Source organism: Camelus ferus, chromosome 7, assembly GCF_009834535.1.
Source record: "Camelus ferus isolate YT-003-E chromosome 7, BCGSAC_Cfer_1.0, whole genome shotgun sequence".
Lineage (NCBI taxonomy): Eukaryota > Metazoa > Chordata > Mammalia > Artiodactyla > Camelidae > Camelus > Camelus ferus.
In genome coordinates this window covers 38,049,810-38,075,428 of record NC_045702.1, presented here as the reverse complement: position 1 = coordinate 38,075,428, position 25,619 = coordinate 38,049,810, and positions in this window count along the sequence as shown.

Genomic DNA, 25,619 nt, shown 5'->3' with positions numbered 1-25,619 from the left:
TGTGAAGGCAGGAAAAGAGCTTAATGGCATGAGCTAAGGTGCTTTTGACTAGACTCGGAGAATGCAGAGGTCTGGCCACGTCACCATAAATACGTTCATTTTCTGAACCACCTTTTCTCCCTTGGAAAATTTAATAATAGGATGAGATGATACGTCAGGGCTTTATGGTTTTAAAGTTGACGGTTCTGTTATCTGGTAGATGCTTGAAAATGTTGGGTAGGGCCATACCTCAGTTATGCCTACAAATACTGATAATTCATCCTGCAAATAGGTGTGCATAAACACGTATCCTGCATTTCCACCAAAAACAACAGTGTTTCCTGATCCAAATCTATAGAATGATATTTAATGAATATTTGCACAACACGGAATTTGGTAAATGCCAGTTTTCTAATTGTACAGTGTCACTGAAACTTGATAAAATGTGGGGATCTTTTTAAACAAATGGAGCTATACTTTAGGTGTATGGTTCTTCATGGGAAGTGGCTCTTATTTGAGAGACTGAGAAATTAGATCCTTTCCTCAAAATATGCATATGTACATACACATACATTTTTCCCACAGGACCATCAAAGCTTACCCAAGTTTTCTAGGTTAAAAACTTCTGCTTTATATGTTTTTCTTGGTGAAATTGCATATTTTGTTTCTGAGCAGGTGCAATTTTGGATTTTAGGTCCTTTCTCTCTCTCCTCTCTAACAAATGTTCAGATTCACCCTACACCCACATGGGTTTCTCAGTACAATCAGCATAGCAATACATATGTTAAAAATGTTGTTTTGTTAGACCATAACCTAAAATAAAGAATAATATTAAAAAGGGAAATCTTATTGCAATGATAGTCTCAACCCTGCTAAAATAGTTACTTGTCTTACTTTCAGGATTATGAGTTTTACTCTAACTTATCTCAGCCTTCTCCCTATATTTAGCACGTTAGTCTGTCAGTTTCTTACTGATAATAGTTGTCAGTACATAATTGAATAATTATATTTTAATTTATTCAAAATTCTACTAAGTGCTTCATATTGTCACTCATATATATTAACACCATCTGAAGCATAATATAACGTTGTATTTACTAATCAAAATATGAAGAACCACAGAGCTGAAAAATACAAAACAACACCACAAAAACTGAGTTTCTTGCCTGCCTGGCATATTAGTTTGGTAGCGCTGCCATTTCAAAGTCCACAGATTGGGTGGCTAAAAAAACAGAGCTTTTATTTTCTCACACATCTAGAGGCTAGAAATTTGAGATCAAGGTGTTGGCAGAACTGGTATCTCCCTCCTTGACTGGTAGATGGCCACCTTCTGCTTGTTTCTTCATTTGGTCTTTCCCTCTATGCCTCATTTTAACTCAATTACCTCTTTAAAGATTCTATATCCAAACATGGACACATTCTGAGGTACTGGGGGTTAGGACTTCAACATACACGTTTTAGGGGAAGGAACACCATTCAGCCCATAACCTCTGGAAATGGAGAAACTCTGCCACTGAAAAGTCCCTGTGACTAGAAGAGGAAGGGCCAGATACAGGATAAACAAAGGAAGTTTGCATACATAAGGCAGGATTCTGAAGGGCATCATTCAAGTTGGTCCAGGAGAGGATTCTGCCTCTCCCTTAGGATGGGTCTGCACGCTTCTGGTTCACCCCACAGAATCCCAGGCACAGGTCTCAAAGGTGAGCCACGTGGGGCTCCACAGGGTCATAGCCCAGGCACTTTCAGATGCACATGCTTGAGATTTGGCAGATTTTTCCTTTCAATGTATTAATATAAAGTTCTGCAATTTCCTAATGCTTGGAAATCTCTTGCCAAAACAAACTATCAAGATAACTTGGTAAAAAAGTAAACAATCCTACTGTTTTTTTCCCCACAGTTAAATCATATACAAGGACAGGAAACTCAGTTTAAAGGCCCAGCTCAGTTCCCCACATCAGCTTCTCTGGGCCTTGGTTAATTCCCTTCCTTTCATTAGGTTGCTGAGTTGGAGAACTAAAGCTCACGGCACACAACGGTCTTTCCTACTTACAATGACCATGATTTTGGTGTGGAGATTCTGATAGGCAATTTGAAGGAAAAAAAAGATTTCTTTCTTATTGACTTATCAGAATTCTCTTTTATTTGTTCCAAAGTACTTTAATTCTAATTGAAGGCTTAAAATATCGTAAGACCTTCATTTTGAAGATGGAAAATAAGGAGACAAAAGAAGTGTATCATCTGAGCACGAAGAAGTTAGTCTTCAGACTCGGGTCTCACTTGTTCTTTCTTATTCTCTAAACTTTGCCGTAAATGTTGCAGTGGTGAAGAGGGTTGCTTCTTTTGGCAAAATCTTCGAGTCAAAAGTATCGCACACCTTTTGGGAAAATTCAGATGGTAAGAGATAGCCGACTATATCCTTACAGCAAAGGACTGATCTTATTCATCAATCTCTCTCCAGCTGCCCACATTAGGTCAGTCTTATGCACAGGACGTGGTTGGCAATTATTTATTTAGTGATTAAGTTTCTGATGCTTATCCAGTTGTATCATTTCTTGGGTGTCAAGGAAGTTTCCATCTCAAAGGAAAAAAATATAGAGACGCAGAAATATAAGTGAATGGTATTCAGAGCAAAAAAGATTTACCCTACAGTGGCTGACCATATCTGCTAATTAACCAACCAGTTAGCAAGCAGAACTTGGGGAAGAGTTTCGCCTCTACTGGTGTTTGAAATTAGCATGTACTTTGTTTTTCATAAAACAGTTTTTGATCAGATAAGATAATATAGTCACCTCCTATATTTTCCCACTCTGGAATGTTTTGGTATACATGCAGCTTAAACGCTCATGCTCTGAATCAAATTCTCCACCTTTTTATTTCTGTACAAGTACTTGAAATGCCCCGAGCAGAAAGGTTTGAAAGGTCTTAAAAAGGCCAGCTAGGGTCAATCTGGTTTTAAATTTCAATGTGGGAAACTTGCTTGCTAAGGGAGTGAGATGCTTTACAATTGAGCAACTAAGAACTGTGGGCCCCCAGGACAAAGGTTGGTAAGCACAGGAGTTGAGACCAGTTTCCTGAGCCTGTCCGAGGCTGGATGCTATTAAAGGAAATCTAGGGATGGGGTAAAATAGTAGAGAAAAAAATGAAGATGGAAATTCACTCAGACATAAATCAGATTTTATTTGAGCCCCTAGGCTACTGTCTCTGAAATCACCTTGTTCTTGTGGACAGATTTCATTTCTTGTTTGGCATGTTTTAGCCCTCTGGCCTCCATTTCAGATGCCTCCAAATCTGGTTGCCATGACAACTCATGGTTTTGGGTAGGGAAGGAATCCACACACAGCCTGCTGCAGCCCTTCTATCTCAAGTCCTGAGGGCCCTGGCTCCACTTTTCCAGCCAATCTGGCACAGGGGAAAGAACATGATGTGAGAAAACTCAGGCTCATCGGAATAACCACTCCCAACACTCCAACAGTGCCCTATAAACTTTTCCTTGGAAAGGGAGCTTCAGTAGAATTGGAAGTCAGTATGTCAATAACATATCCACTGCTCCCAATTTGGGGCAATGCAGTCTTTAAATATTCAGATATTCACCTATTTAAAGTGCTCAGTTCCATCAGTTCTGGATGGATCTTGGCACGGTTGCATTTCAAGCCAGGCTATGAGGGTTGGGAGACTACCTACATCGACCTTCTCCAGAGTCACAATTTAGCAAAAAAAAAAAAAAAAAAAAAAAAAAAAATGGTTTTGGATCACCTAAAAAAGTAAAGTTTTTTCCATTTCTTGAGTAGCCCATGAATTCTCACGGGTAGAGGTGTATATTTGACTTTTTAACAGTGGCTTGGAGTTTGCTGTGATGCCACTCTGTGATTTATTTATTTCAAAACCAACTTACACGTGTAATTCTGAGCACTCACTGTTCATGTCTCTACTCATGACAGCAACTCACAAGAATGTATTAGTAGGAAATACTTGTCCCTTCTTCTTTTTCATGTTTCTTTATAAGAGGGATTTTTCTCTACCTTCAAAACATGGAGAATGTTAAAGCCATGTTTCTAAAATCCTGAGCTGCTGCTTATTCACTTTTCTCTAGACTAGGAATGACTTTTCTGATGAGTGAAATTAATGAGAACCTGTCTATCTGGCCATGCTTATGTGAGGTCTGGTTCATGACATGGAAAAGACAACAGAGAGCCGTCTTTGGTCTCCTCTATTCTGCTAGTGCCTGAGATTTTAGGGCAGACTGTGGTCCTCAGCGTAAGTAACTGAATAAATGAGCTCTGAGTCTGTTCAGACCCAAATCTCTCTGCAAGTTTGTGCCAAGCTCTACATTTGGGCTAAGTTTAGGAAGAGATCACAGAAACCCTCCTTTATGTTCCTGGGTGCTCTCCATTTGAATGTTATCCAAGGAACTCTATGCTTTAGGAGTTACTGGGCCTTCATGAATAATGATGCTTTGATCCTGCACTTGGCTGCTCTGATTTATTGGTTCTCTAGTCAGTAGGATCTGGCTGGAAGGAGGCCCCAGTCTTCCATTAGGACATAACAGGTTTTGACAGTCCACAGAAAGTGTGCCTTATCCTTAAAAAGGCAAATGCTTCTGAAGATTTCTTCAACAGAATGGAAGATATAGCTAAAATTCCCTGCTCATCAAAATTGCAGGAAAAGCATGGTGGCTCAAATCTGGAGGAATTAAAATTTGAGAAGACAGTCTGTGGAAGCTATCACAGAATTTGCTACTTTCTGAGAACCAGTGGTATGTTTTATTAATAGAACTGGAGAGAGATTCTGGAAATGCTACTTACTATTTCTAAGGTATATTTAAACACACCTGGATTGTCAAGGCTTCTGATGTGAATGGTAGTACAAAGCTATGCAATTGAGATGATTACTAGAAAAAATTAGAAAAATGGAGATGATTATTAGTGACTATACGATTTTGTGAAGAGCCTTTGCATCAGCAGAAACTTCTCCTTTCTGACCTTTTTTTGTGGTAGTTTTGCATGTTTGTGGTCTCATTTTTTTCTATTCCTACTTTTCTTTTGGATGCTGTTTAATCTTTAGGATCGTTCCTTTCTGTCCATTATCCTCTCTTCAGTGAAGTTTCTTTAATGGATGATGGGAATGTTGGCAGAAGAATGGTCCATGTGTCTTGTTTCTCTTTCATTTACCAGGATCCTTAACTTTTACTTCTTCTTTCTTCCTTTCCTTTCACTCCATTGCCTCTGAGGCATATCACACCTTCTCTATGTATCTGGTTCATCCTCAGAAGCAATGCTTCTCCAAACCTTCCACTTCTTGTCTCATAACAGGGGGCCCAGGGAATAGAATGTAAGAGAAAGAACCATTCGTGGTCCATGGCTGGAACCAGCATGTAAAAACTCTCCTATGTATAATGCTGTGCCAGTTGTGTTGGCAGAAGACGTGCTCTACCAGAGACTCCTCATGGATGATTAAAGGAGTTAACAAAAAAGAAATAATCAGAAATCAGTATCAGAACCTCACATCATGTCTTAACACTGTTTCCTACACAGGAGAACTACCTAAGACATTCACGTGCTGCATTATCTTTGCCTGGGATTTGAGACGCAGTTTTGTGTTTTTTACCCTGAACAGCTCACATTCTTAAAAAGTTTGTTTGGTTGCCTCGGAATAGAACTCTTAATGGTCCCAGCTGCATGACTGGGTAATTCAGGAAGCTGACCTCGGTGCATCAAAGGCTCCTAGAATGCACTGCTGTTTCTATTACTATTTGGAATAGTTGACCATTTTCTCTATCTTAGAATGGGAAAAAAGATACCTATCACAGGAATTGAAGAAGTAAAATATTTTTTCTTCTTTCTTTCATTCACTCAGGGAGTAGTGTACACATGTGTCCTCCCTGAGAACCTTATTAAAGCATGATCTTCATTTAAACCAAGATGACCGGACAAAAATTCAGTGAAAGGATATACAGTGAAGATTTAACACATTTTTAATTGTACCACCAAAACAAGATGGGAATGTAGGTTAAAAAATAATATGTAAACATTATGAATTCTGATAAAGTAGGCAAAATATACCTTTTAAAATGTGAGAAGGGACAGAAAATTAGGAAAATACAGTAACGTCATTGACTGATGTATAGGTCATGGAAAGAGTCAACAGATACTACATAAAAGAGTATGGGAGACTAGAAGGATAAGGAAGCAGCGGAGAGGAGATTGAGGGCAGTAAAAACAGTACTCTAACAATAGGAACCTTTACAATAAAAATACCTATTTTCCTAAGTACCAAAAGCAATTGAGATTAAAGCAAAGGGGACAAACAAGACATAAATTTAAAGCTGAACTGGTTTTGAATTTAATGTAATAAATTTCCAAATGAGTTTTTTTTTTTTTTTAAAGCCTATGAAGTTGACGCTAAATTTCACACAGGAAAATAAACTCAAGACAAGATAGGGCTTTGAGTGGAGACTAGCCCTACCAGATAGTAAAACAAACTACAAAGCCTCTATAATTAGCACAGTGTGGTGCTGGCTTATGAATATACAGGCAAACTAACACAATAGAACAGACCAGGGGTCATCAAATCGCAGCTCACAGGTCAAATACAATTCACTACCTGTCTTTGTAAATTAAATTTTATTGAAACACAGACATGCCCATTCAATTACATATTATCTATGGCTGCTTTAATGCTTGTTAAAGTGTTGAGATGTGACAGAGACTACAGGGTTCACAAAGCCAAAAATATTTACAATTTGGTCTTTTACAGAAAAAGCTCCCTGACCCCTTAAGTAGACTATTCAGAAACAGATCCACAGATTCAACTACATAGAAAAATCTACTATATGATAAAGATATGTCAAATCACTTCAGCACTGATAGTTTTTTTTTTAATAAATGGTGTTGGACAAATAAGTAACCACTTGGAAAAAGGTAAAGTCAGGTTTGTTTGCTTTACATACATACAAACTCCAAATGGACTAGAGATCTAAATTAAGCCTCCCCACCAAAAAAAGTCAGAAGCCATGAGTGCTAGAAGAAAATACAAATGAATTCTTCTCTAATCTGGGTATAAGAAAAGGTTTCCTAATTATGACTAAAAATTCAGATGCATGAAGAAAAGACTAAGTTCAACTACCTAAGAACCAACAAGGTTTGCATGGCAAAAACGTTATAAGCAAACTCAAAGAGACAAACGCCAAACTGGGATAAAACATTTGCAGCTTGTATCATAGATAAAAGCATATTGTCCTAGTTTATAAATAACTTCTAAAAATTAAAGTAAGAAAATTTTTCTAGATACCACAATAATCATATACCTCAATAAGGAAATAACACTTATATGGTATTGTGGCCAAGAATATGTAACCTGAGTATAATAATTAGAAACACCAGACAAACCAGAGATGTGAAAAATTCTAATTGAAAAAGGAGAGAGGGAAATTGTATTCTTTGAAGTGTCAGGGTCTTAAAGGACAAGGAAAATCTATGGTATTGGTCTAGATTAAAGGAGGCCAGAAGGCATGTGACAATTAAAAGCAAAACGTGCCCCTAGACTGGATACCGTACTGAAGGAAGGAAATGCTATAAAGAATATCAGGTCAATTGGCATCAATGAAATACAAGTTGTAAATGAAATAAAAACATTATGGTAAATTTATGGAATTGGTAAAAAGGTACATGATTGTTTTTGTACTATTTTTGTATTTTTATTATTATAACTTTTCTGTAATTTTAAAACTATTTCCAAATAGGAAATTTTTAAAAACTGATAAGGAATCCATATCAGTGTTTTGGGGTTGGCTTTCTCTTGCCATCCTCTTCCCCACCCTTTCAAAAATGAGGAATTAGTGGGATATAATACTCCAGTGAGTAGTGCTTTCTTAGGGTGATACACAAAAACAAACAGACCAATGGAACAGAAAAGAGAATTTATAAAAATACCAAACACGTGGCTACTTGATATTTGACAAAGGTGGTATTTCAGTGGAGTGAGGAAAAAAGATTAACCTTTCAATAAATGGTGCCAAGTCACTTGGATATTCATTCATATGAAAAAGAATAAGGAGACTGAAAGGGGCAGGAGGAGAGGAAAAGGACTGGAGATCCCCAGGCTCACACAACAGAAGAAAATCAATTTCAGGTGGATTGTCATTCTGAATGTGAGAGGTACAACAAAGTGTAATGAATAAACATAAACATAAACACTCATCGTAAAGGAAATAACTGATAAATTGGATCACAATAAATTTAGCAAATTCCGTTCATCACAATTCATTTTAAAATGTCTAGCTAAAGACAATGTAAGCTGGGTAGCAATTGGCCTTCAATTTCCTCCACAAAAGATACAAAACAACTTCATAACTATGGAATTTCTACATACAACCATACCTTCAGCATTAACTGAAGACAGGGAATGTCAAAACTGGAAAGTAGTCATGGGTGGAAAGAGAAAAATCAGCCAATCCCCAAGTATAATCCCTCATGCTCCCTACAGCTCCCTCCCTTTTTCCTCCAGCAAAGGCAGAACTAGGCAAATGTGGGGAAGAAAAAAAGAGAAGGGCTAATAAGGAAGACTGGGAGTTATCTGGATCAGTCACTAGAAAAATTAACTCAACCTTCAATCTGAAAAGACTGAAAATATTCCAAGGCGTGGGCTACAGGGCAGATACTGTTAAGTATAGGTGACTTCAACGGCCAGGCCCGTGTCTGATTTAAAGGGGCAGATGCAATGTGTAAAGGGACAATTGTTATTCAAAAGAGTAAGACTGACTGAAGGACAGCCTTTGTATGCACAGGTCCTGGGACAGAACAAAGGGGAAAAATATCCTTTGGCAATTTGGTAGTGAAGGGGAAAATAAGAAAATGGGAGCAATATAAAGACAAGAGAGAACTACAAAACCAGAAGACTCACAACCCCTCCTCCACTAACAAACGAACTAAAACAAAGCAGTCCACTCATGCACCAGGACTTTGCTGGGAATAGAGAAATTCCTAAACTAGGAATCTTGTAAAACACCAGGATATAATAAAAATTAGCAAACAGAAGAAAAGCACACAGAACTATTGCAGAAAATAAGGAATGAAATATCACATATGTCAAGTAAGGGAAGACACTCCCCAAAAAACAACCATGGAGCTGAATATAACTTTAAGTTTTAGTCCAAATAGAAGTAAATGAAAAAAAAAAAAAAAGAATTAAATGTAGTCAAGCATTTGAAGAAATGAAAAGTCACCTTTTTTTTTTGGAATGAAAAGTACTGTTTTTATTATGCTTTTAATAGTATGTTATACAGCAATCAGTTTTCTTTTTTTTAATTTTCTTTTTTAATGAAGTGTAGTTGATTTACTATGTTAGTTTCAGGTGTACAGCAAAGTGATTCAGATATATATATATATATATACACCAGATTCTTTTCCATTATATGTTATTACAAGAAATTGAATAAAGTTCCCTGTCCTATACAGTAAGTAGGTCCTTGTTTTTCATCTGTTTTATAAATAATAATGTGTACCTGTTAATCCCAAACTCCTAATTTACCCCTCCCCTGGCCTTTCCCCTTTGGTAACCATAGTTTGTTTTCTATGTCCATGAGTCTATTCATGTTGTAAATAAGTTCATTTGTAATTTTTTTTTAGATTCCACATGTAAGTGATACCATAGGATAGCTGTCTTTCTCTGTCTGACTTACTTCACTTAATATGATAATCTTTAAGTCCATCCATGTTGCTGCAAATGGCATTATTTCATTCTTTTTTATGTCTGAGTAGTATCCTGTTGTATAAATATACCACAACTTCTTTATCCAGTCATCTGCTGATGGACATTTAGGTTGTTTCCATGTCTTGGCTATTGTGTTGCTGTGAACATTGGGGTGCCTGTGAGTTTGTCATATATGACTTTTATTATGTTGAGATATGTTCCCTCTATGACCACTTTCTAGAGAGTTTTTACCAAAAATGGATGTTCAATTTTATCAAAAGCATTTTCTGGATCTATTGAGATGATCATATGGTTTTTATTCTTTAATTTATTAATGTGGTGTATTGCATTGATTAAGTCACCTTGAATCAAAAATTCTAAACTTAAACCAGAATGGACAAAAATAGGGAAAAAAAAAAAAGTGAGGTGACTGAACTCAGAAAAGCAGTGGAAGAAAAAGACAAAATTTTCTTAGAAATGAAGAAATAAATTGCAAGAGCCCAAGGAAGAATATAACTCAAATAAAAATTTAATAAGAGGCACTGAATAAAGGTGATAAAACAACCAAGAATATAAAAATTACATTACGAATGAAGTAAAAAATAAAAGTCAAAAAGAAAGTAATAGAAATGAAAGACTGGCAGAGAAGCAATAATATTTACATTACTGGAACACATAAAGAGGAAAAATAATGGAAGAGAGTTGATAATTAAAGTTACAATTCACAAAAACTTTCCAGAAATAGAAAAACATCTGAACATACACATTAAAATGGTTCCCTGCATACCTGGGAAGATTAAACCAGAATGACTGACTCTGAGACATAGCCTAGTAAAATGATTAGATTTCGAAGATAAATTCCCTGTGGTCTCCAGGCAGAACGATAAAATATTTACAAAGGCAAAGGAATTAGACTAACAGTTCCTTTCAAAGTTAGCATGAAAGCAAGGCAGCAATGGAGCATCACTTTTAGAAAACTTAGTGAAAGAAAATGTGAAGGGCTCTATATCCAGCCAAGCTCTCCTTCAAACATCAAGAGATATGTAAACAGTTTTGAAACATAAAAGAACTTGGGGAACACTGAGCTTATCCCCAAGTATGAGGAACATAGTAGCGGTGAGTTTTGCCCAACAGTGATTACTGGGGAAAACTCAGCAAAAGAACTGAAGTGAGCATTATAAAATACATACGTGTACATATAAGAATAATTGTGCTGTATACCAGAAACTGACACATTGTAATTGACTGTACTTCAATTAAAAAAAAAGAATAAAGCAAAGGTGGAGATGAGGGTGGAAGACTAATATATAAATGTTATGTACTGTGACAAAGTAGAAATAATGCACATATTGGGAGGAGATTGGAGAGGGGAAGAAGAAAATAAAGCTCACTGTTATTTGCTAACAGGTGATAGTAACTGACACAGTAAGACAAAACAAAACCAAAAACCCCTGACACACTAAAAACTAAGAAGTCAAATAAGAAAAAGTGGATTATGGATTTTTAAATAGGTATAGATGCAAAGGTAATTACTAACAAAAATATAAATTTTCCTAAATTCCAAAAGTAGGAAATATACACATACATATATATTATATATTATTTATAAAAAGTAAATATGTGTATATAAAATACATATGCAAAAGAATACAAATCTCATAGAGGAAAAAAGCATAAAATATAAACCAAAATACACAGAATCATAAAATATTATGATAGACTTGAGAGAAAACATTGGTCATAACAAAAAATAAATATTAAACAGATAAGACTTCCAGTTTGGTTCACAAAATGTAACCCAACTTTGTGCTGTATTTAAGAGACACACTTAAAATGATTCAGAAAAGCTAAAAATAATGGAATGGACACACTTATAGCAGGCAGATGGAAATAGAAAGAGAGCAGGGTAGCTGTGCTAATATCAGATAAAGAACTCAAGTCCAAAAGCTATGATATGACAAAGATGGAGACTTTTTAATGACAAAGTCTGCAATCCACAATGAAGATACAACACATGAATATCTAGGCATAAATGAAGGAGCAATCTTTGTGAAACGGAACTACAGAAAGTGCAAGGAGACATAAAGACACACTTATGATAGAAGACTTAAATATACCTCTTTCAGGGTAAGACAGATCAAGAGGACAGAAATAACTAATGAGACAGAAGGGCCAAACAACATAATCGAATAGATCACGTGGATATATATCACACCCTGCACCAGAGTGACAGAGGTGGCATATTCTTAACTGTCCACGGCACGTTCACAAAAACTGATCATATTATATATTGAGAAACAAAGAAAATGTCAGTATCTCCCAGAAAGTATAAACAGTGCCAGCAGCACTCTGATCACAATGCAGTACAACTAGAATTTACTAAAAAAAAAAAACAAAACTAGCAACAATAAAGGGAAATTCTCTTCGACCTAGGAATTTTTAAAACTTGCTATTGAAACCTCCTAGGTGAAAGGGGAAATGCACAGTGAAATGAAAGAATTTTTAAAAACGACAGTGACAATCACCACAGGTCAGAAGCTATGGTAGGCATCTGAAAGAGTGGCCAAATGAAAACTGATACTCTAACCACATTTACCAGTAAAACTGAAAGAAGATAAATAAGTGAATTAAATTCCCAGCTCAAAAAACAGAAGTAGAGAAGACAACAGTAATACAAATTTAAAAAAGACACAAGGGTGCCCCCAAAATAGTCCCTTCCTGGTTTTTAACTATACAAATGAGTATTTTCAGTAGTATCAGAGAAAATAACAGTATTTGCTCTGAAATGGCAACCTGGTCTTTTAGTAATTTCTGTTTCGTATATTTGTTGCTCATACCATCACTGCGGGCCTGAGCAGCATTTTCTCTAATAGTCCTTGTGGTCTCAGCCTGCCCTATGAAGACATTATCAGATGTGCAACTACCGCCCAGTGAAACAGTGACTTTTTAAATCTAAGAATGATGATATGTTTGGGAGGTTTTGGTATTAATTGAACTGTTATGCAGTGACTTTTAGGGGAAAGGAAGAGCGGTTCAAGAGATTCAGAAGGGAGCCTTTTCCCTTTGCTGTTTCTTTTTTCCTACACTTGTCTTGTTAAGACAGCAAGGAGTGAGAACGAACCTTTTCATATGCCAGTGGACTTACCCAGAATTGAAATGACAATGAGAGTAAAGCTGCCCCAGTGTAGTTAACTACAGAAGGCACAGGTGTCGTCCAATATGGATGCAAGGATCATCATCCAGCCACAGAGTCAAGAGAACGGCTCGTGCCTGATCGAGCACAGGGATTTCATTGTGCCCTAAGTTTTAGTCTCATACCTTCTTGAAGAAGAAAACCCACATTTGAGAATGATCATAAAGATGTGCATCTTAGTTAACTTCGCATTAGTGTAAGTAAGAGGAGGAGAAATTGGGGAAAGAGGGGAGGGAGGGAGGGAGAGTGGGAAAAGGGAAGAAAGGAAACCTCTCTGTATCAGCTCTTGCTAAGTGCTTTTGCATATGTTATCTCATTTAATATCCCCCCACGTGGTGCGAGGAACATGACATATCTCCTCCCTGTTTTAGATTTTAAGGCTCTGACTCTGAGAGATTCATAAAGTCGTAAAGCTAATAGATGACTGAAGTACAATGTAAATTCCTATTCTTTTGAGTCCAAAGCAGGATACTCTTTCCATAACTCTGCCTTTGTATCCTTCTCTTCCTCCTATTCTTCCCTTTTTTCACTCAGTAAATATTTACTGCCTGCCAGCGTGCCAGGGACTGTTCTAGGCACTAGGGCAGAGCAATAAGCCAGACAGACAACAGTTCTGCTCTCACGGAGACCACAGTCTAATGGAGGAGACAGAAAATGAATGGACATATAACAGGAGAAGTATTGCATCATAGTACGTGATGGGAAGATTATTAAGCTAGCATGCTAAGAGAGAGAGTGGCTGGAGTTCTGCTTTAGAGTGGAGGACAGGGCAGATCTCTCTGAGTTATTCCAGGCATAGACCCTCATGAGGAATGAACTTGTGTGTCTGAGGAGCAGAAGGGAGTCTAATGGCTCTGATGTGTAGGGAGCAGGGGCCAGCGAATAGAAACGAGGTCAGAGAGGTTAATGGAAGCTTGATCTTGTGAGAAATTGTAGACTAGAATAAAGATTTTGGCTTCTATTTTGAAGTGGGAAACTTTTGAGTGTTTTAAACTGGAATTTGTTAGAACCTGCTTTATGTCTTGAATTGACACCTGAGCAAGTGGGATTATGATAAAGTCATTGTAAACCATCTCCACCCAAATGGTGGAGCAAAGGAAACTCCCACAGATAGTATCTTCAGTAAAATAATGGGCACTGCTCGGGAATGCCTTCATGAGCTCCCAGGTCTAGGAAAGGGCACCGGCTGCACACACATGTAGACAAATCAGCCTAAGCCTGCTCTCAGAATTATCCAGCAAACACTTCCTGTCCAAAGGACTAAGCCTCACTTTGAGGGACTAGTGATAGGAAAAGGATTAAAAATTGAACAGAAGACAACAAAGGTGGGGTTAAGGTGGAAAGGAGCCCAGAAGAAGAAGATCCCAGGAAATACTGAGCAGGAAATTTATCCTAATTAAAGGTCTGAGCAGTGTCTTGGAAGGTGAGACCTTTGAGCCCCTGATAAACACAAGGATGGACGCAGAAAACCTCCCTGAACTAACTAGATCCAGCTCTGAGGGGGGAGGCTGGTGTACACTGAGACCATTCATTTAGTTCTTCTCAGAAGCAATAGGGAAGCTCTTGAATCATGAAGCTGGAAAATCACCCTGACCCATCCCTTTCCCATCACAGGAAAACCTATCTCAGTTAAGCATGGAAACAAAGAAGGAATATGACATAACCCCTTACAGAGTTATAAAAAAATAGATGAAAATATACTGAATAACATACTGATAGACAATGACAATGTACCAGAAATGTGACCACAAAGCAAACAAAAACTGTAACCATATTTCAAACCAAGTTAAAAGAAATTGTAAAAATGACTGGAGCTTTAAAATTGGCACAAATCAGAACTAGATGAATTTAGAAGTGATATAGTCAGGCAACAGGAAGATATGAAATGATTTGCTGCAACTTGGATGGGCCCAGAGATCATCATTCTAAGTGAAGTAAGCCAGAAAGAGGAAGAAAAATATCATATATCACTTATATGCAGAATCTTAAAAAATGACACAAATGAACTTATTTATAAAACAGAAACTGACTTATAGACATAGACAGCAAACTTACGGTTACCAGAGGGGGAAAGGGGGTGGGAAAGGGTAAACTCGAAGTTCAAGATTTGCAGATGCTAATGACTATATATGGGATAGATAAACAGTAAGTTTATACTGTAGAGCACAGGGAACTATATTTAATGTCTTATAGGAACCTATTATGAAAAGGAATATATGTATGTATATGTATAACTGAAACATTATGCTGTATACCAGAAATTGACACAACATTGTAAACTGACTATACTTCAATAGAAAAGAAAAAAATATTTAAAAAAAAAAGATATGAAATGAGAACTGACATAACACAGGAAAGGACTTTATAAGAAAAAATTCTGAAATGAAGACCAAATGAGAAGGTACACAGAAAGGAATAGACATCATGGAAAATATAACGGGGCAAATATGAAAAGTAAAGAAGAAAAGTGAAAAAAATCAAAGGGAATTTTTTTAAAGGAATAAAATAGATTTGAGGGAAGGTGATACATATGAAGGTCCAGGAAAGGAGATCAGATATTCATATAATTGGAGACACCGAAGAAGCTCTGGAACAGAATAAATATTTTAAAAAAAGCATAATTCAGGAAACCTTTTCTAAAATAAAAGCAGCCTTGAATTTTCACATGCAAAGGGCACATCATCCTGTACCTTGGAAACATAGCCCAGAACATTCAACAGAGAGACATGTTCTAGTAAAAATAAAGGACTTTTAAAAAAGAATCTGAGAATCCAGGCAAAGAGCCACATTATATATGAGGGAAAGAAAATCAGATTTGGATGCTATCCTGACAGCCTCTCCTTTTTTAATGTTAAAAACAATGGAAAAACATGTTTAAGGTATTCATGGGAAAATATGACCCAGGATTTTATATTCAACAGAAGTCTCCTTTAATTATAAAGGCCACATTCAAACAGCTAAAAGAATATGGAAGGATGCTGTGAACATTGATCCCATGAGCTCTTCCTGAAAAATCTATTAGAAAATGAGCTTTAGACAAACCCAGATGATTGAAGAACCTTCAGCTCAAAGTCTGAGGGTGACTACTGAATACATTCAGCTGCGAAACTAAATTAAAACACAGGTACCTGGTTACCAAAATATTTAACTGTTTACACTTTGACAATGTAGAGATAAACAAACTAACAAAAATGTGTGAGGAGAAGGGGAAGATTCATTGAAATGTAAGAAAGTTATTGATTGTATTAGGTGCATGAGCTGGGAGAAAAATGATAACCTTGGAAGCTGATGAACAGGTCATAGAAGATAAATATATGTAAAATACTCTCATTAACACTAGATAATACTAGGTGACTAAAATTGTACAGTGAGGAAGGAGGAAGAAAGAAGGAGAAAAAAGATTACCAGTAAGTTCCATATTGGTCATACTGGTAAGTGATACTATCCAAGGAAAGGGAGGACTAAGAGTATGCTATAAAGGTTAATAACCATTAGTATAAAAATACAACCTTTTCTAAGCACACACACACAACCCTTCCTCACAAAAGAGAAAATAAAGCAGGCATACAGTGAAGAATTTTATTGTATTAATAAATATACATGGTATTATCTCACCTACTAAAGAACAAGATTTTCAGACAAAGCAAAATCCAACATTATGCTTTATTCCTGAAATGCACCTAAAATAAATTATTCAGAAAGGTTAAAAACTAAAGGATGCTCAAATATTTACCAGGGACCTTCAAAGGAAAAGAAAATAGAGAACTTAACCTTGTTACCAGATAAAATAGAATTCAGATAAAAGAGTATTAAATGAAACAAAGAGGTACACATTATACTGCTAAAGCCCACAAATTACAATGAAGATATAATAATTGTTAATATCCATGCATTCAATAACAGCATCAATTTTCATAAAGCAGAAACCACTGGGAAAAGAGAACCAGAACAAACACACACTGAAAACAGAAGACTTTAACAGTCCTCTCACAGACAGAGATCCCAGACAGAGAGAGATCAAAGATGTAAAACTGATAAGGATATAGAATATCTAAAACAATTTATTAATTAGTATGGAATTTATTGATCTATTTGAATAATATTCCTTCTTTTCAGTTGCATGTGAATTACTTATGAAATTGATCAAATAATTGGTAGGCGTCAAAGAAAATTTTAACAAGTCCCAGAGAACATCTGAAAAGATACGTATGTACATTTTATATACATAAAGCATTCCTGTGCAAAACTGGCATTTAATAACAAAGTAAGAAAACAAAAATGTCCTTTCATATGGATAATAAAAAAAAATAAATGACCAGCTTGGTAAGGACTGAGACCATAGAAAGTTAATGACTGTATTAAATGCTTTGGAGACAGAGAAGAGGGATTTGCTGATGGATATGATAAGAACAGTAAATATAAAAAGCAATGAAGGACAGGTCCTAGATTCTGGGCTTAGCAAATGGGGGATCAGTTACTGAGGTGGAAGAAACTGGAAGCAAATCTAGTGAGGACAAGATGGTAGTGGTAGAACTCAAGATTCTATTCTGATCATGTTAAAAATGAGCTGCTTCCTTCAGGAATTTTGCATACTCATCTTCGTTGCAGGCAGCCTATCAAATGTTCCTTCTGGGCACATTCAATAATCTTCCTTAAAGGAGTTCTGGTCAACACATTTCGCTCCATCTCATCATTTCCCCCAAGTAGCCTAGGGTTGCAGTGTTTCAGGGCCCCATGTATACTGCTGATCTCAGCAGCTGCCCAGCTGGCCCACCCCTTGGTCTTGCTCTGGCTTGGCTGGTGACTCCTCATCCCTTCTCCTCATTAATGGCATCTCTGCAGAACATAAGAAAAGCACATTGCAAACGATACAGCATTGGCTCTTGCTTACTGTGAAGCTCTCTTTTGTCTTCAGTATCAGACACTTTACATCTGCCTTCCCTTCTTCACTTTGGCTTTCAGCAGCTTTTTGGCATCTATTTGGAAATGTAAAAAATCTTGTTACCTATTTGTGTTGGAAACAGGTGAGCTAAGATGAATATCTTACTGTTACCCAGAGTTAAATGTGATAGCTTGCTTGTCTGCTTTTCTTGAGACAGAATCAGTTCTATTTACTTCCTTGATGTTTGGTCATGTGTCATGAAATCCAGTGCAGATTCAAAGGCCAAGGATCTGAGAAAACCAGGACAAGAACCAGAAAGGAAAAAAGGGAGCCCGCAGGACTACTACTTGCGATAGTAGAGTGGTTTCTTTTCTTTATTTCCTTAATTTGTATTTTCAAAATGCGTCAAGAATATTTCTTCATAATTCAGTTTTCTAGGGTACACAAGAAATTCAGTACTTTCCTTATTAACATCTGTGCCCTCAGTTATATTTCCAACGCAAGCCAAATGTTCTTCAGTTGTATCTTTTGATTGTTGCTTCCTTTCTAATTATTGGGATTTATTTTTCAAGAAATTCATAATTCTTAAATGGATTTCCATTTATTATCTTCCCATTACTCTGATCTTTAACTTTTTTCGTTGTTTTTGCCATTTTCCCCTGCATCATGAGACAGCTTCTTAAATTTGACCTTTATAGCTCTTATTCACGATGCTGAATTTCTAATTCTGTCTTCTAATGGAGACAGCTGTTGAATTTGTCTAGTTTACTTATAGCATCCATGTCCCTTTGAATTTCTATTCTAATTTTATCTCTTCTCTGATAATGGCTTCATGTTCCTGCCTTACAAAGCTGGGTTTGTTCATAAAATCATTTTTTGTGATATGATTTCCTCCAAGTCTTTAAAATGATGAGAAGCGACTTACCTGGATCCGGTGTTGGCCAACAGTCAGGTTTTTGTGGCTTGGCTTTCACTTTACTTAATTGATTGTCATTTTAAAAAATATGTATTTATTCTTCTTTCTTGGAAAACATACACTACTGATAGGATATATAAAAATCTTGAATGCCCAGGATGCACTGTAGCATTTTTCCAGAGGACAATATAGCACAACATCACAGTGTCCACCTGTCACTGTCCGACTCCTTGTCTTCTAAGGGTTGCAATTGCTGAAGCTACTTGACTAAGAGGAACATTGGAGTGGAGTGGGGAATGATGTCTCACTACTTCAAAATAATAACTTACTGGGGCAGAGAAATAGATGTGCTGCTTTCAGCAGATAAAGGTCTGAATTTCTGATCTGAAAGCAAAGATGTGAGCGAGAAATTTCATATTCTTTGTACTTCAGGCAAGAATATTTCCCTTCCCTTAGGTGAAAACCATATGCCAATGTCTCTTTCATATTCTAATTCTTATTTCTGCTTCATATGCTTTTAATTAATGAAAATGCTTCCTATGGTCTGGCAATATGTTGACTGTCAGCCTTAGTTTTAGATGTAATTGCAAATTATAATCATTTCCTGAGTTCCCATAGGTAGTCCATTGGGAATTGGGTAAAACTGAATTAAAGAAAGCTAGCCAAATGTTTTAACATAATAGTAAAAAAAAAAAAAGTATTTCAACAGAAATATAGGATTTTCTTTACACGTATATCTTATATGGTAGAGAAAACTTGTAAAACATAAGAGAAAACAGGCAGATTACATCAGTAACATTTTTATTTACTAAATTAAATTTGCAACATATAATATTAATAAAATAAAATACCTGAGATGCAGGTATTAATCCAGTGCTGTAAGCACATTGTTATAATTTTCTGGGAAATGGAAACAGAGCTTTTGAGATGCATGAGGAGAAACTGAAAAGAACTAAAATAATAGTAATAATAAATCATAATACAGAAATTGTAAAGAGGGACTTAAAACCAAAAATTAGAGGCTTCTAGACACCTCCTGTCATTCATAGAAATTATTAGGAAATAAAAGGATATTTAATCCATTTTTTTAGCTTTGTAGAGGTGTAATTTTCATACATTAAAATTCATGCATTTTAAGTGCACGGTTTGAAGGCCTTGGTAAATGTACACAGTCCTGCAGCCACCAGCATTTTCAAGCTTAAGGATGTTTCCACCCCACCCCAAAAGCCCCTGATTCTCCTTAGCAGTCAATCAAGGCCTCCAGCACTGACCTCTGAGAACCACTGCTTGGTTTCCAGTCACTATAGTTTTACCTTTTCTAGAATATTATCTAAATGAAATCACACAGAATTCAGGCTTCTGTGACTGGCTTCTTTTACTTCCATGTTCCTTAGATTTATCTATATTGTTAGTGTTTTAAGAGTTTGTTCTTTATTGTTGAGCAGTAGTTCGCTGAATGGGTAGCTCACGTGTTTATCCACTCAGCAGTTCATGGACGTGTGCTCTTTACAGTTTGAGGGTATCATGAACAATGCTGCTACAAATACTTGCATAAGCTGATCAGCAGACACGGATGTTCATTTCTCTTGGGTAATGAAATTGTTGGGTCATATGGTGAACTTATATTTGACTTTTTAAGAAACTGCCAACATGTTTTCCAAAGTGGCTGCACTGTTTCACATATCAATTAACAATACAGGAGGGTTCCAGTTTCTCCACAACTTATTAACATTTGATATCACCAGTTTTTCTATGTTAGCTATCCTAAAGATGAGAAACACATTCAAAGGCAAAGCATGCTTGCATGGTCTCTCAAAGCTTGCTGGGTTCCCTGGGATCTCACACACACATGGAGTTAGCAGTCAGCCGGGTGTGCATGGCACATTTATTATCTGTTCTACAGATCTCTTGGATCTCATTACCAAAATCTCCCTGTAAATTCTTAGCTGCTTTGCAACCTACTCCACACTAAGACCACACTCTCTGTCTGATAAAGTGATAGGTTTTAACTACCTAAGTGTGGGAGGTGTGGAAATGGCTATATTGTAAGAAGGCTTACAGACTCACCGTTACTTGCCAATGAAGCGTCAGTCAGTCATTCCTGAGCAAACCTTTAAAGGTGTTGCTTGCCTTTGGTCAGTTCCCTGTGCCCTGAAATTTTTGTTTTTAATAACTTTGTCCAGTTTATTCTTGTTGTCAGGTGAGTGGGAATCTTTTCTCCTCTGCTCTCCCCTCTATATTACCTACCGCTACCTGAAATAGCATCGTTTGTCCATTTTTGTGAAGTGGAAAGAGTTGTACACACACACACACACACACACACCCACACCACACATCCTTACCTTAAAATGATCTACGTGCCATGTTATATCTGCCTCAGCCAGGCTGTGCAGGTTTTGAAAAGCAGTGAGGCTGAGGCTAAGGAAGTAATGAAATTAGGTGTTTTCAGTGCATGACCACAGGCTTCACACACACGTGGTCAGGGGAAAGAGTGGAGGAGAGCAAATTAGAGCAAGAATGATTTTACCTTGAGCGTGGGAGAGGAGTCAAGAGGAATACGAAGAATAAAAATGATGAATAATTTCGTTATCTGTGGGTGTATTACATGTTATTTTAAAGATAATGATGGTCCATTACTCTTTGTCTTCAGTTATGATTCTAATATAAAAGAAGATGGCCAAAAGTAAAATCAAGAATAAAGAGAAAGTTCCTTTGTTAAATATTTGAACAGGCCAGAGGGAGAAGTTAAAGAACTTTCTTTTCCTTCAGTGAATTATGAGTAGAAAAAATAGTGTCCTGAAAAGAATTGGAATCAAATTAAGATAAACCTAACAAGTATTGGAATCAAATTTAGATAAACCTAACAAGTATCTGATACTATTTCCAGGTGTAAATGACTATAAGTTACATCATGCTATAAATTGTGCTAAGATTCGGGATAGTAGTACTTAGCAATTACTTACACCTACGACTAAGTATATAATGGATTACTATGACAGTACTAGTTACAATTATTTCCTACCCTCTCTCAATTTATTCATATGCAAAACACATTATGTATTAGAATTATTTAGTTACTCAGGATCAAAAGAAAGTATTATCTAGCCAGTATGTGGGTTTTAAGAGAAAAAACTGTATATAGGCAAAGCCTTATTATTGTCACTACGTATTATGTGCTGCCTACCTCTTTTGGGCTTTGGCCACTGTATCTTGCTTTTCATAAAAGCAATTCTACTTCTGAGATAAATGAATCTTCATGGATAGGTTAAAAATGGGCAAATCACTATGTACCCTGAGTATTCTCAGAAGCGTAAATTTGTATGTAGGTCTGACAATGAAAGGAAAATTATATGTGCAACACACAGTTGGCCCTGATAATAGATACCAGGAAATCTAAGCAAGGCCATTCTAAATGGAGAAGAAGGGTGACTCTCCCACCTGCATTTTTTTTTTTTTTTTGCAATTCTTTGCTGATTATGGCTGGAATTTTACTTTCTCATTTGTGTTTACAGATTTTTCATTTAGTTATATTAATGATATACCTAATTCCCAGTGCTTTATATATTTTGAAACATTTTCATTTGATTTGTTTGATCACAACTCTGCTGTTATCCTCAGCACACAGATGGCTTTCAGAGGAGTGAAGAAAGAAAATTACTGAGTGGGTGTATCAGTCAGCGGCCAAAAGTAAAATTAGGTAAAACCCAGAATTTGTGCTCAGATATTTTTTTAAGCTAAGGGAAATGTTTTTTGTTGTTGCTTTTTTTGTTTTGTTTTGTTTTTTCTGTCTTGCATGCTGATGCAAGCTCTAGAGAAGATGTTGTTTCTTTTATAGTCAGAAAAATGGAGACATTCAGGATGGTCAGTAAGAGGTATCTCCTTTCTTGAATGCATTGTTAGATGCAGACACCCTAGCAAGAGATGACTCGTGCTAAAGATTAAGAAAATTAAGTCCTGGGTAAACATCCACAATGAGGAGAGGTCATTTTAGAAAATTCACAAACTATTCATTTGTTTCTGCAGTAGTTTATTCATGTACCTGTCTGATGCCTTTACCAATGCCTAATTTGGCTATAGTTTCCTTTCCATGTATGTTTATTCTCCTACTGAACTATCAAAATACTGGAGGCAGAGTTTATGTTATGAATTTCGCACAGCACTTACCATTATGCTTCGCACACAGCAGTTCACAGGACTTGTTTGTTAAATGAATTAATTACACAGCCTTATTCTTGTTTTTATATTATAATTACATTTCTTTGGTTTATTGACAAGAACTGACAGTTTGGATAAGCTAAGAAGAAGGCATACAGTAGAGGAACAGACCATAATGAACTGATGTGATATGTGGGGGATAAAACAGTGACATCAGGGAAAAGAACGAAAGTCAGAGGGAGAACTGGAAGTCACAGGAGGAAGGATGGAGTTGTTCAGAAACGGCTACAAAAGGCACTGATTGGGCTTGACCTGGGTTAGAGAGCAAAGAAAGGTACAGAGGGAGGGCAGGGAAATGCAGGGAAGTGAATAAACTTGAGATCTATTTGGCTGGATATAAGTGATTGGGATAGGGTGGTGTCAAAGAATGACCCAGTTTTCCAGTTTGCACAACTGGTTGGAGAAAGGCACTATTCACGGAGATGGAGAATACCCCTGTCTCTCTAGGTAATGCTCTCACCACTCATCCTGAGATTTAGGCTCCTGAAAGAACGGGGTGTAAGTGGAGTTGTGCAGGGTAACAAGATGCACTGGGAGGCTGCTCTGGACTTGAAATATTTGTCCATTCAAATCTTTTGAGCTGAATTAGACCAGTTGTATGTCCTGCTCCCACTTTGAAAGCAGGAACCATGAAATTAATAAAATCATTTAGGTTTTACAAGCTGTGGTAGTCTCAGAACTTTATACAGGGTGATTCCGGGCTACTGAACGAGGACTAATTCCAGAAACACCTACACGCTACAAGCACCTTGGGTCTTGACTTTTTTCTATCCATCCCCTCTTATACTCAGCCCATCACTTGTAAGTTGCAACATTCACCATGTCCTGGTTACTGCTCCTGGCCTCGGGTGGTCTATGTGATTAACGCCGAGTTCTAAAAATTCAAGGGTAGTATTTTCTGTTTTCCTGAACTGATTTATGTACTTTTTCTAAGTGGAGCAAAAATTTATTTTAAGAAACATTTTGAGTTTAAACAGAGCTTAATTTTTCCTTCTGGTTGGTCTCTACATGTTTAGAAGATGTTTTGTGTTTTAGAAACCCAGGTTATAATAAGAAATGACTCATAAGTTCGTAAGATTTGCCTCCTTGTCTGGAAAAGCCTACTGACTGACTATACCAATATGGTCCTTTTAGAGGAACTTAGATCTTTTATGATTTGACCTCAGGGTACAGATGGGGAGTAAAAGTGCAGTAGACACTGGAACTATGTGAAAGACAAAGTCTTCTTGGAATTCATCCATAATTTATTCCATAAACAAGCATGGACTACCTACTCTGTACCTGCCATCAAGGATACAAATCTGAGTAAACAGTATTTTTGAAAGTCAAGAAGGAACATGCCATCTCATGAGGGTGGGCACATGCCATTTATTGTGACCCCTCCGTGATATCTCAGTGGTAACCCAAACGGAGCTGAGCTTTTGTGTAAGAAGTGGATCAGAGTAGCAGATGGAAAGGTTCAAGAATCCGACCAAGAGAGTTTCAGATTGCCAGGCTGGAGCCGCTCTCTTTAAGGCCCCTTCTCAAAAGCTGTTTGAATGAGAGTCCCAAACAGAATGAAATTTTGGCTGGGTTCAGGTTCAGATCAAAAGATATTTGGAATGCTGATTCAATAGCTATAAAAATAGATTTGTTCCAGCCCAAATTAGTTCACTATTTTTGTTAAAATTTAAATAGTTGAAGAGAGGAAAGAACACTTGGGTTTGTTTTGAGGCTTTCAAGAAGGCAGGGCGCACAAGGGGGCTTTGTGAAGTGGGTTGTGTCAAGCCCTCGACGGCAGGGAGGGCAGACAACTAGACATGGGAGAGCACAAAGCAGGCAAGCACATGGCTTCTCAGGTTGGTTTTACTCTCAACAGACTTGAGAACAAAGCAGAGCAAGCCTGCCAAATTAGCTGGCACAGAACATTAAGCCAGGATGAGGAACTTTTAAAGGCAGAAAAGACTTTTAATCAGGAGGCGGTACCCTGAGGGAGATCAAAAGCCCATCAGATACAACTGTTATGATGGAACTTAGTGCTAAAAGGGCCGTTTGGATAATTAAAGCCTCATATGTGACTTTTATTGCCTCCATCCTTAGATGCGCCTGGACAGAACAAAGGCCCCTGTCCACATAGGGACCCTGTTACAGGGCCTATACTGGCTGACAGTATGTGGTTTGAGGAGGAGGACGTGTTGGCCACCAGTGACAACCCAGAGGTTACAGCCTGGCAGCCCATGGGCCAGATTTGACCTGAAGATAGGCATTTTTTGACCTGTATAGTGTTTAAGATTCCCATGATGTAGTGAGAAAAAAATCCGGTTCTGTGACTTCCATTGAGATACCAGACCTGGAAACTCTGGTCCTAAACTGCGTCCTAGCAGCTGCTGGCTGGCTCTGAGTGGCATCTGTCCCCTTTAGATGGGACATGAACTCTCTGGTTCAGCACAAGCCTAGTGCTTGAATTACTGCTTATTTTCTAAGTAATAACCTCTATATCCATGTCTGCATACAAATGGGAAACTAAACAACTGAAAATGAAACAAAGAAGATCACACAACCTTTCTTACCCTGGGGTCCACTTCACCTGTCCACATCACTGCCTAGGCTCTGCTGCAACATCTGATTCTGTCACTGTTGACCTAAAAAATGCTTCGCTAGGAACTTGCTGGGATTGTATGGAAGATGCCCATGAACTGCACCCTTTCAGAAAATAAAACCTGATATAATTTTTACTGTGTTTTTGCCAGAAAGTGGCTTGTTAAACT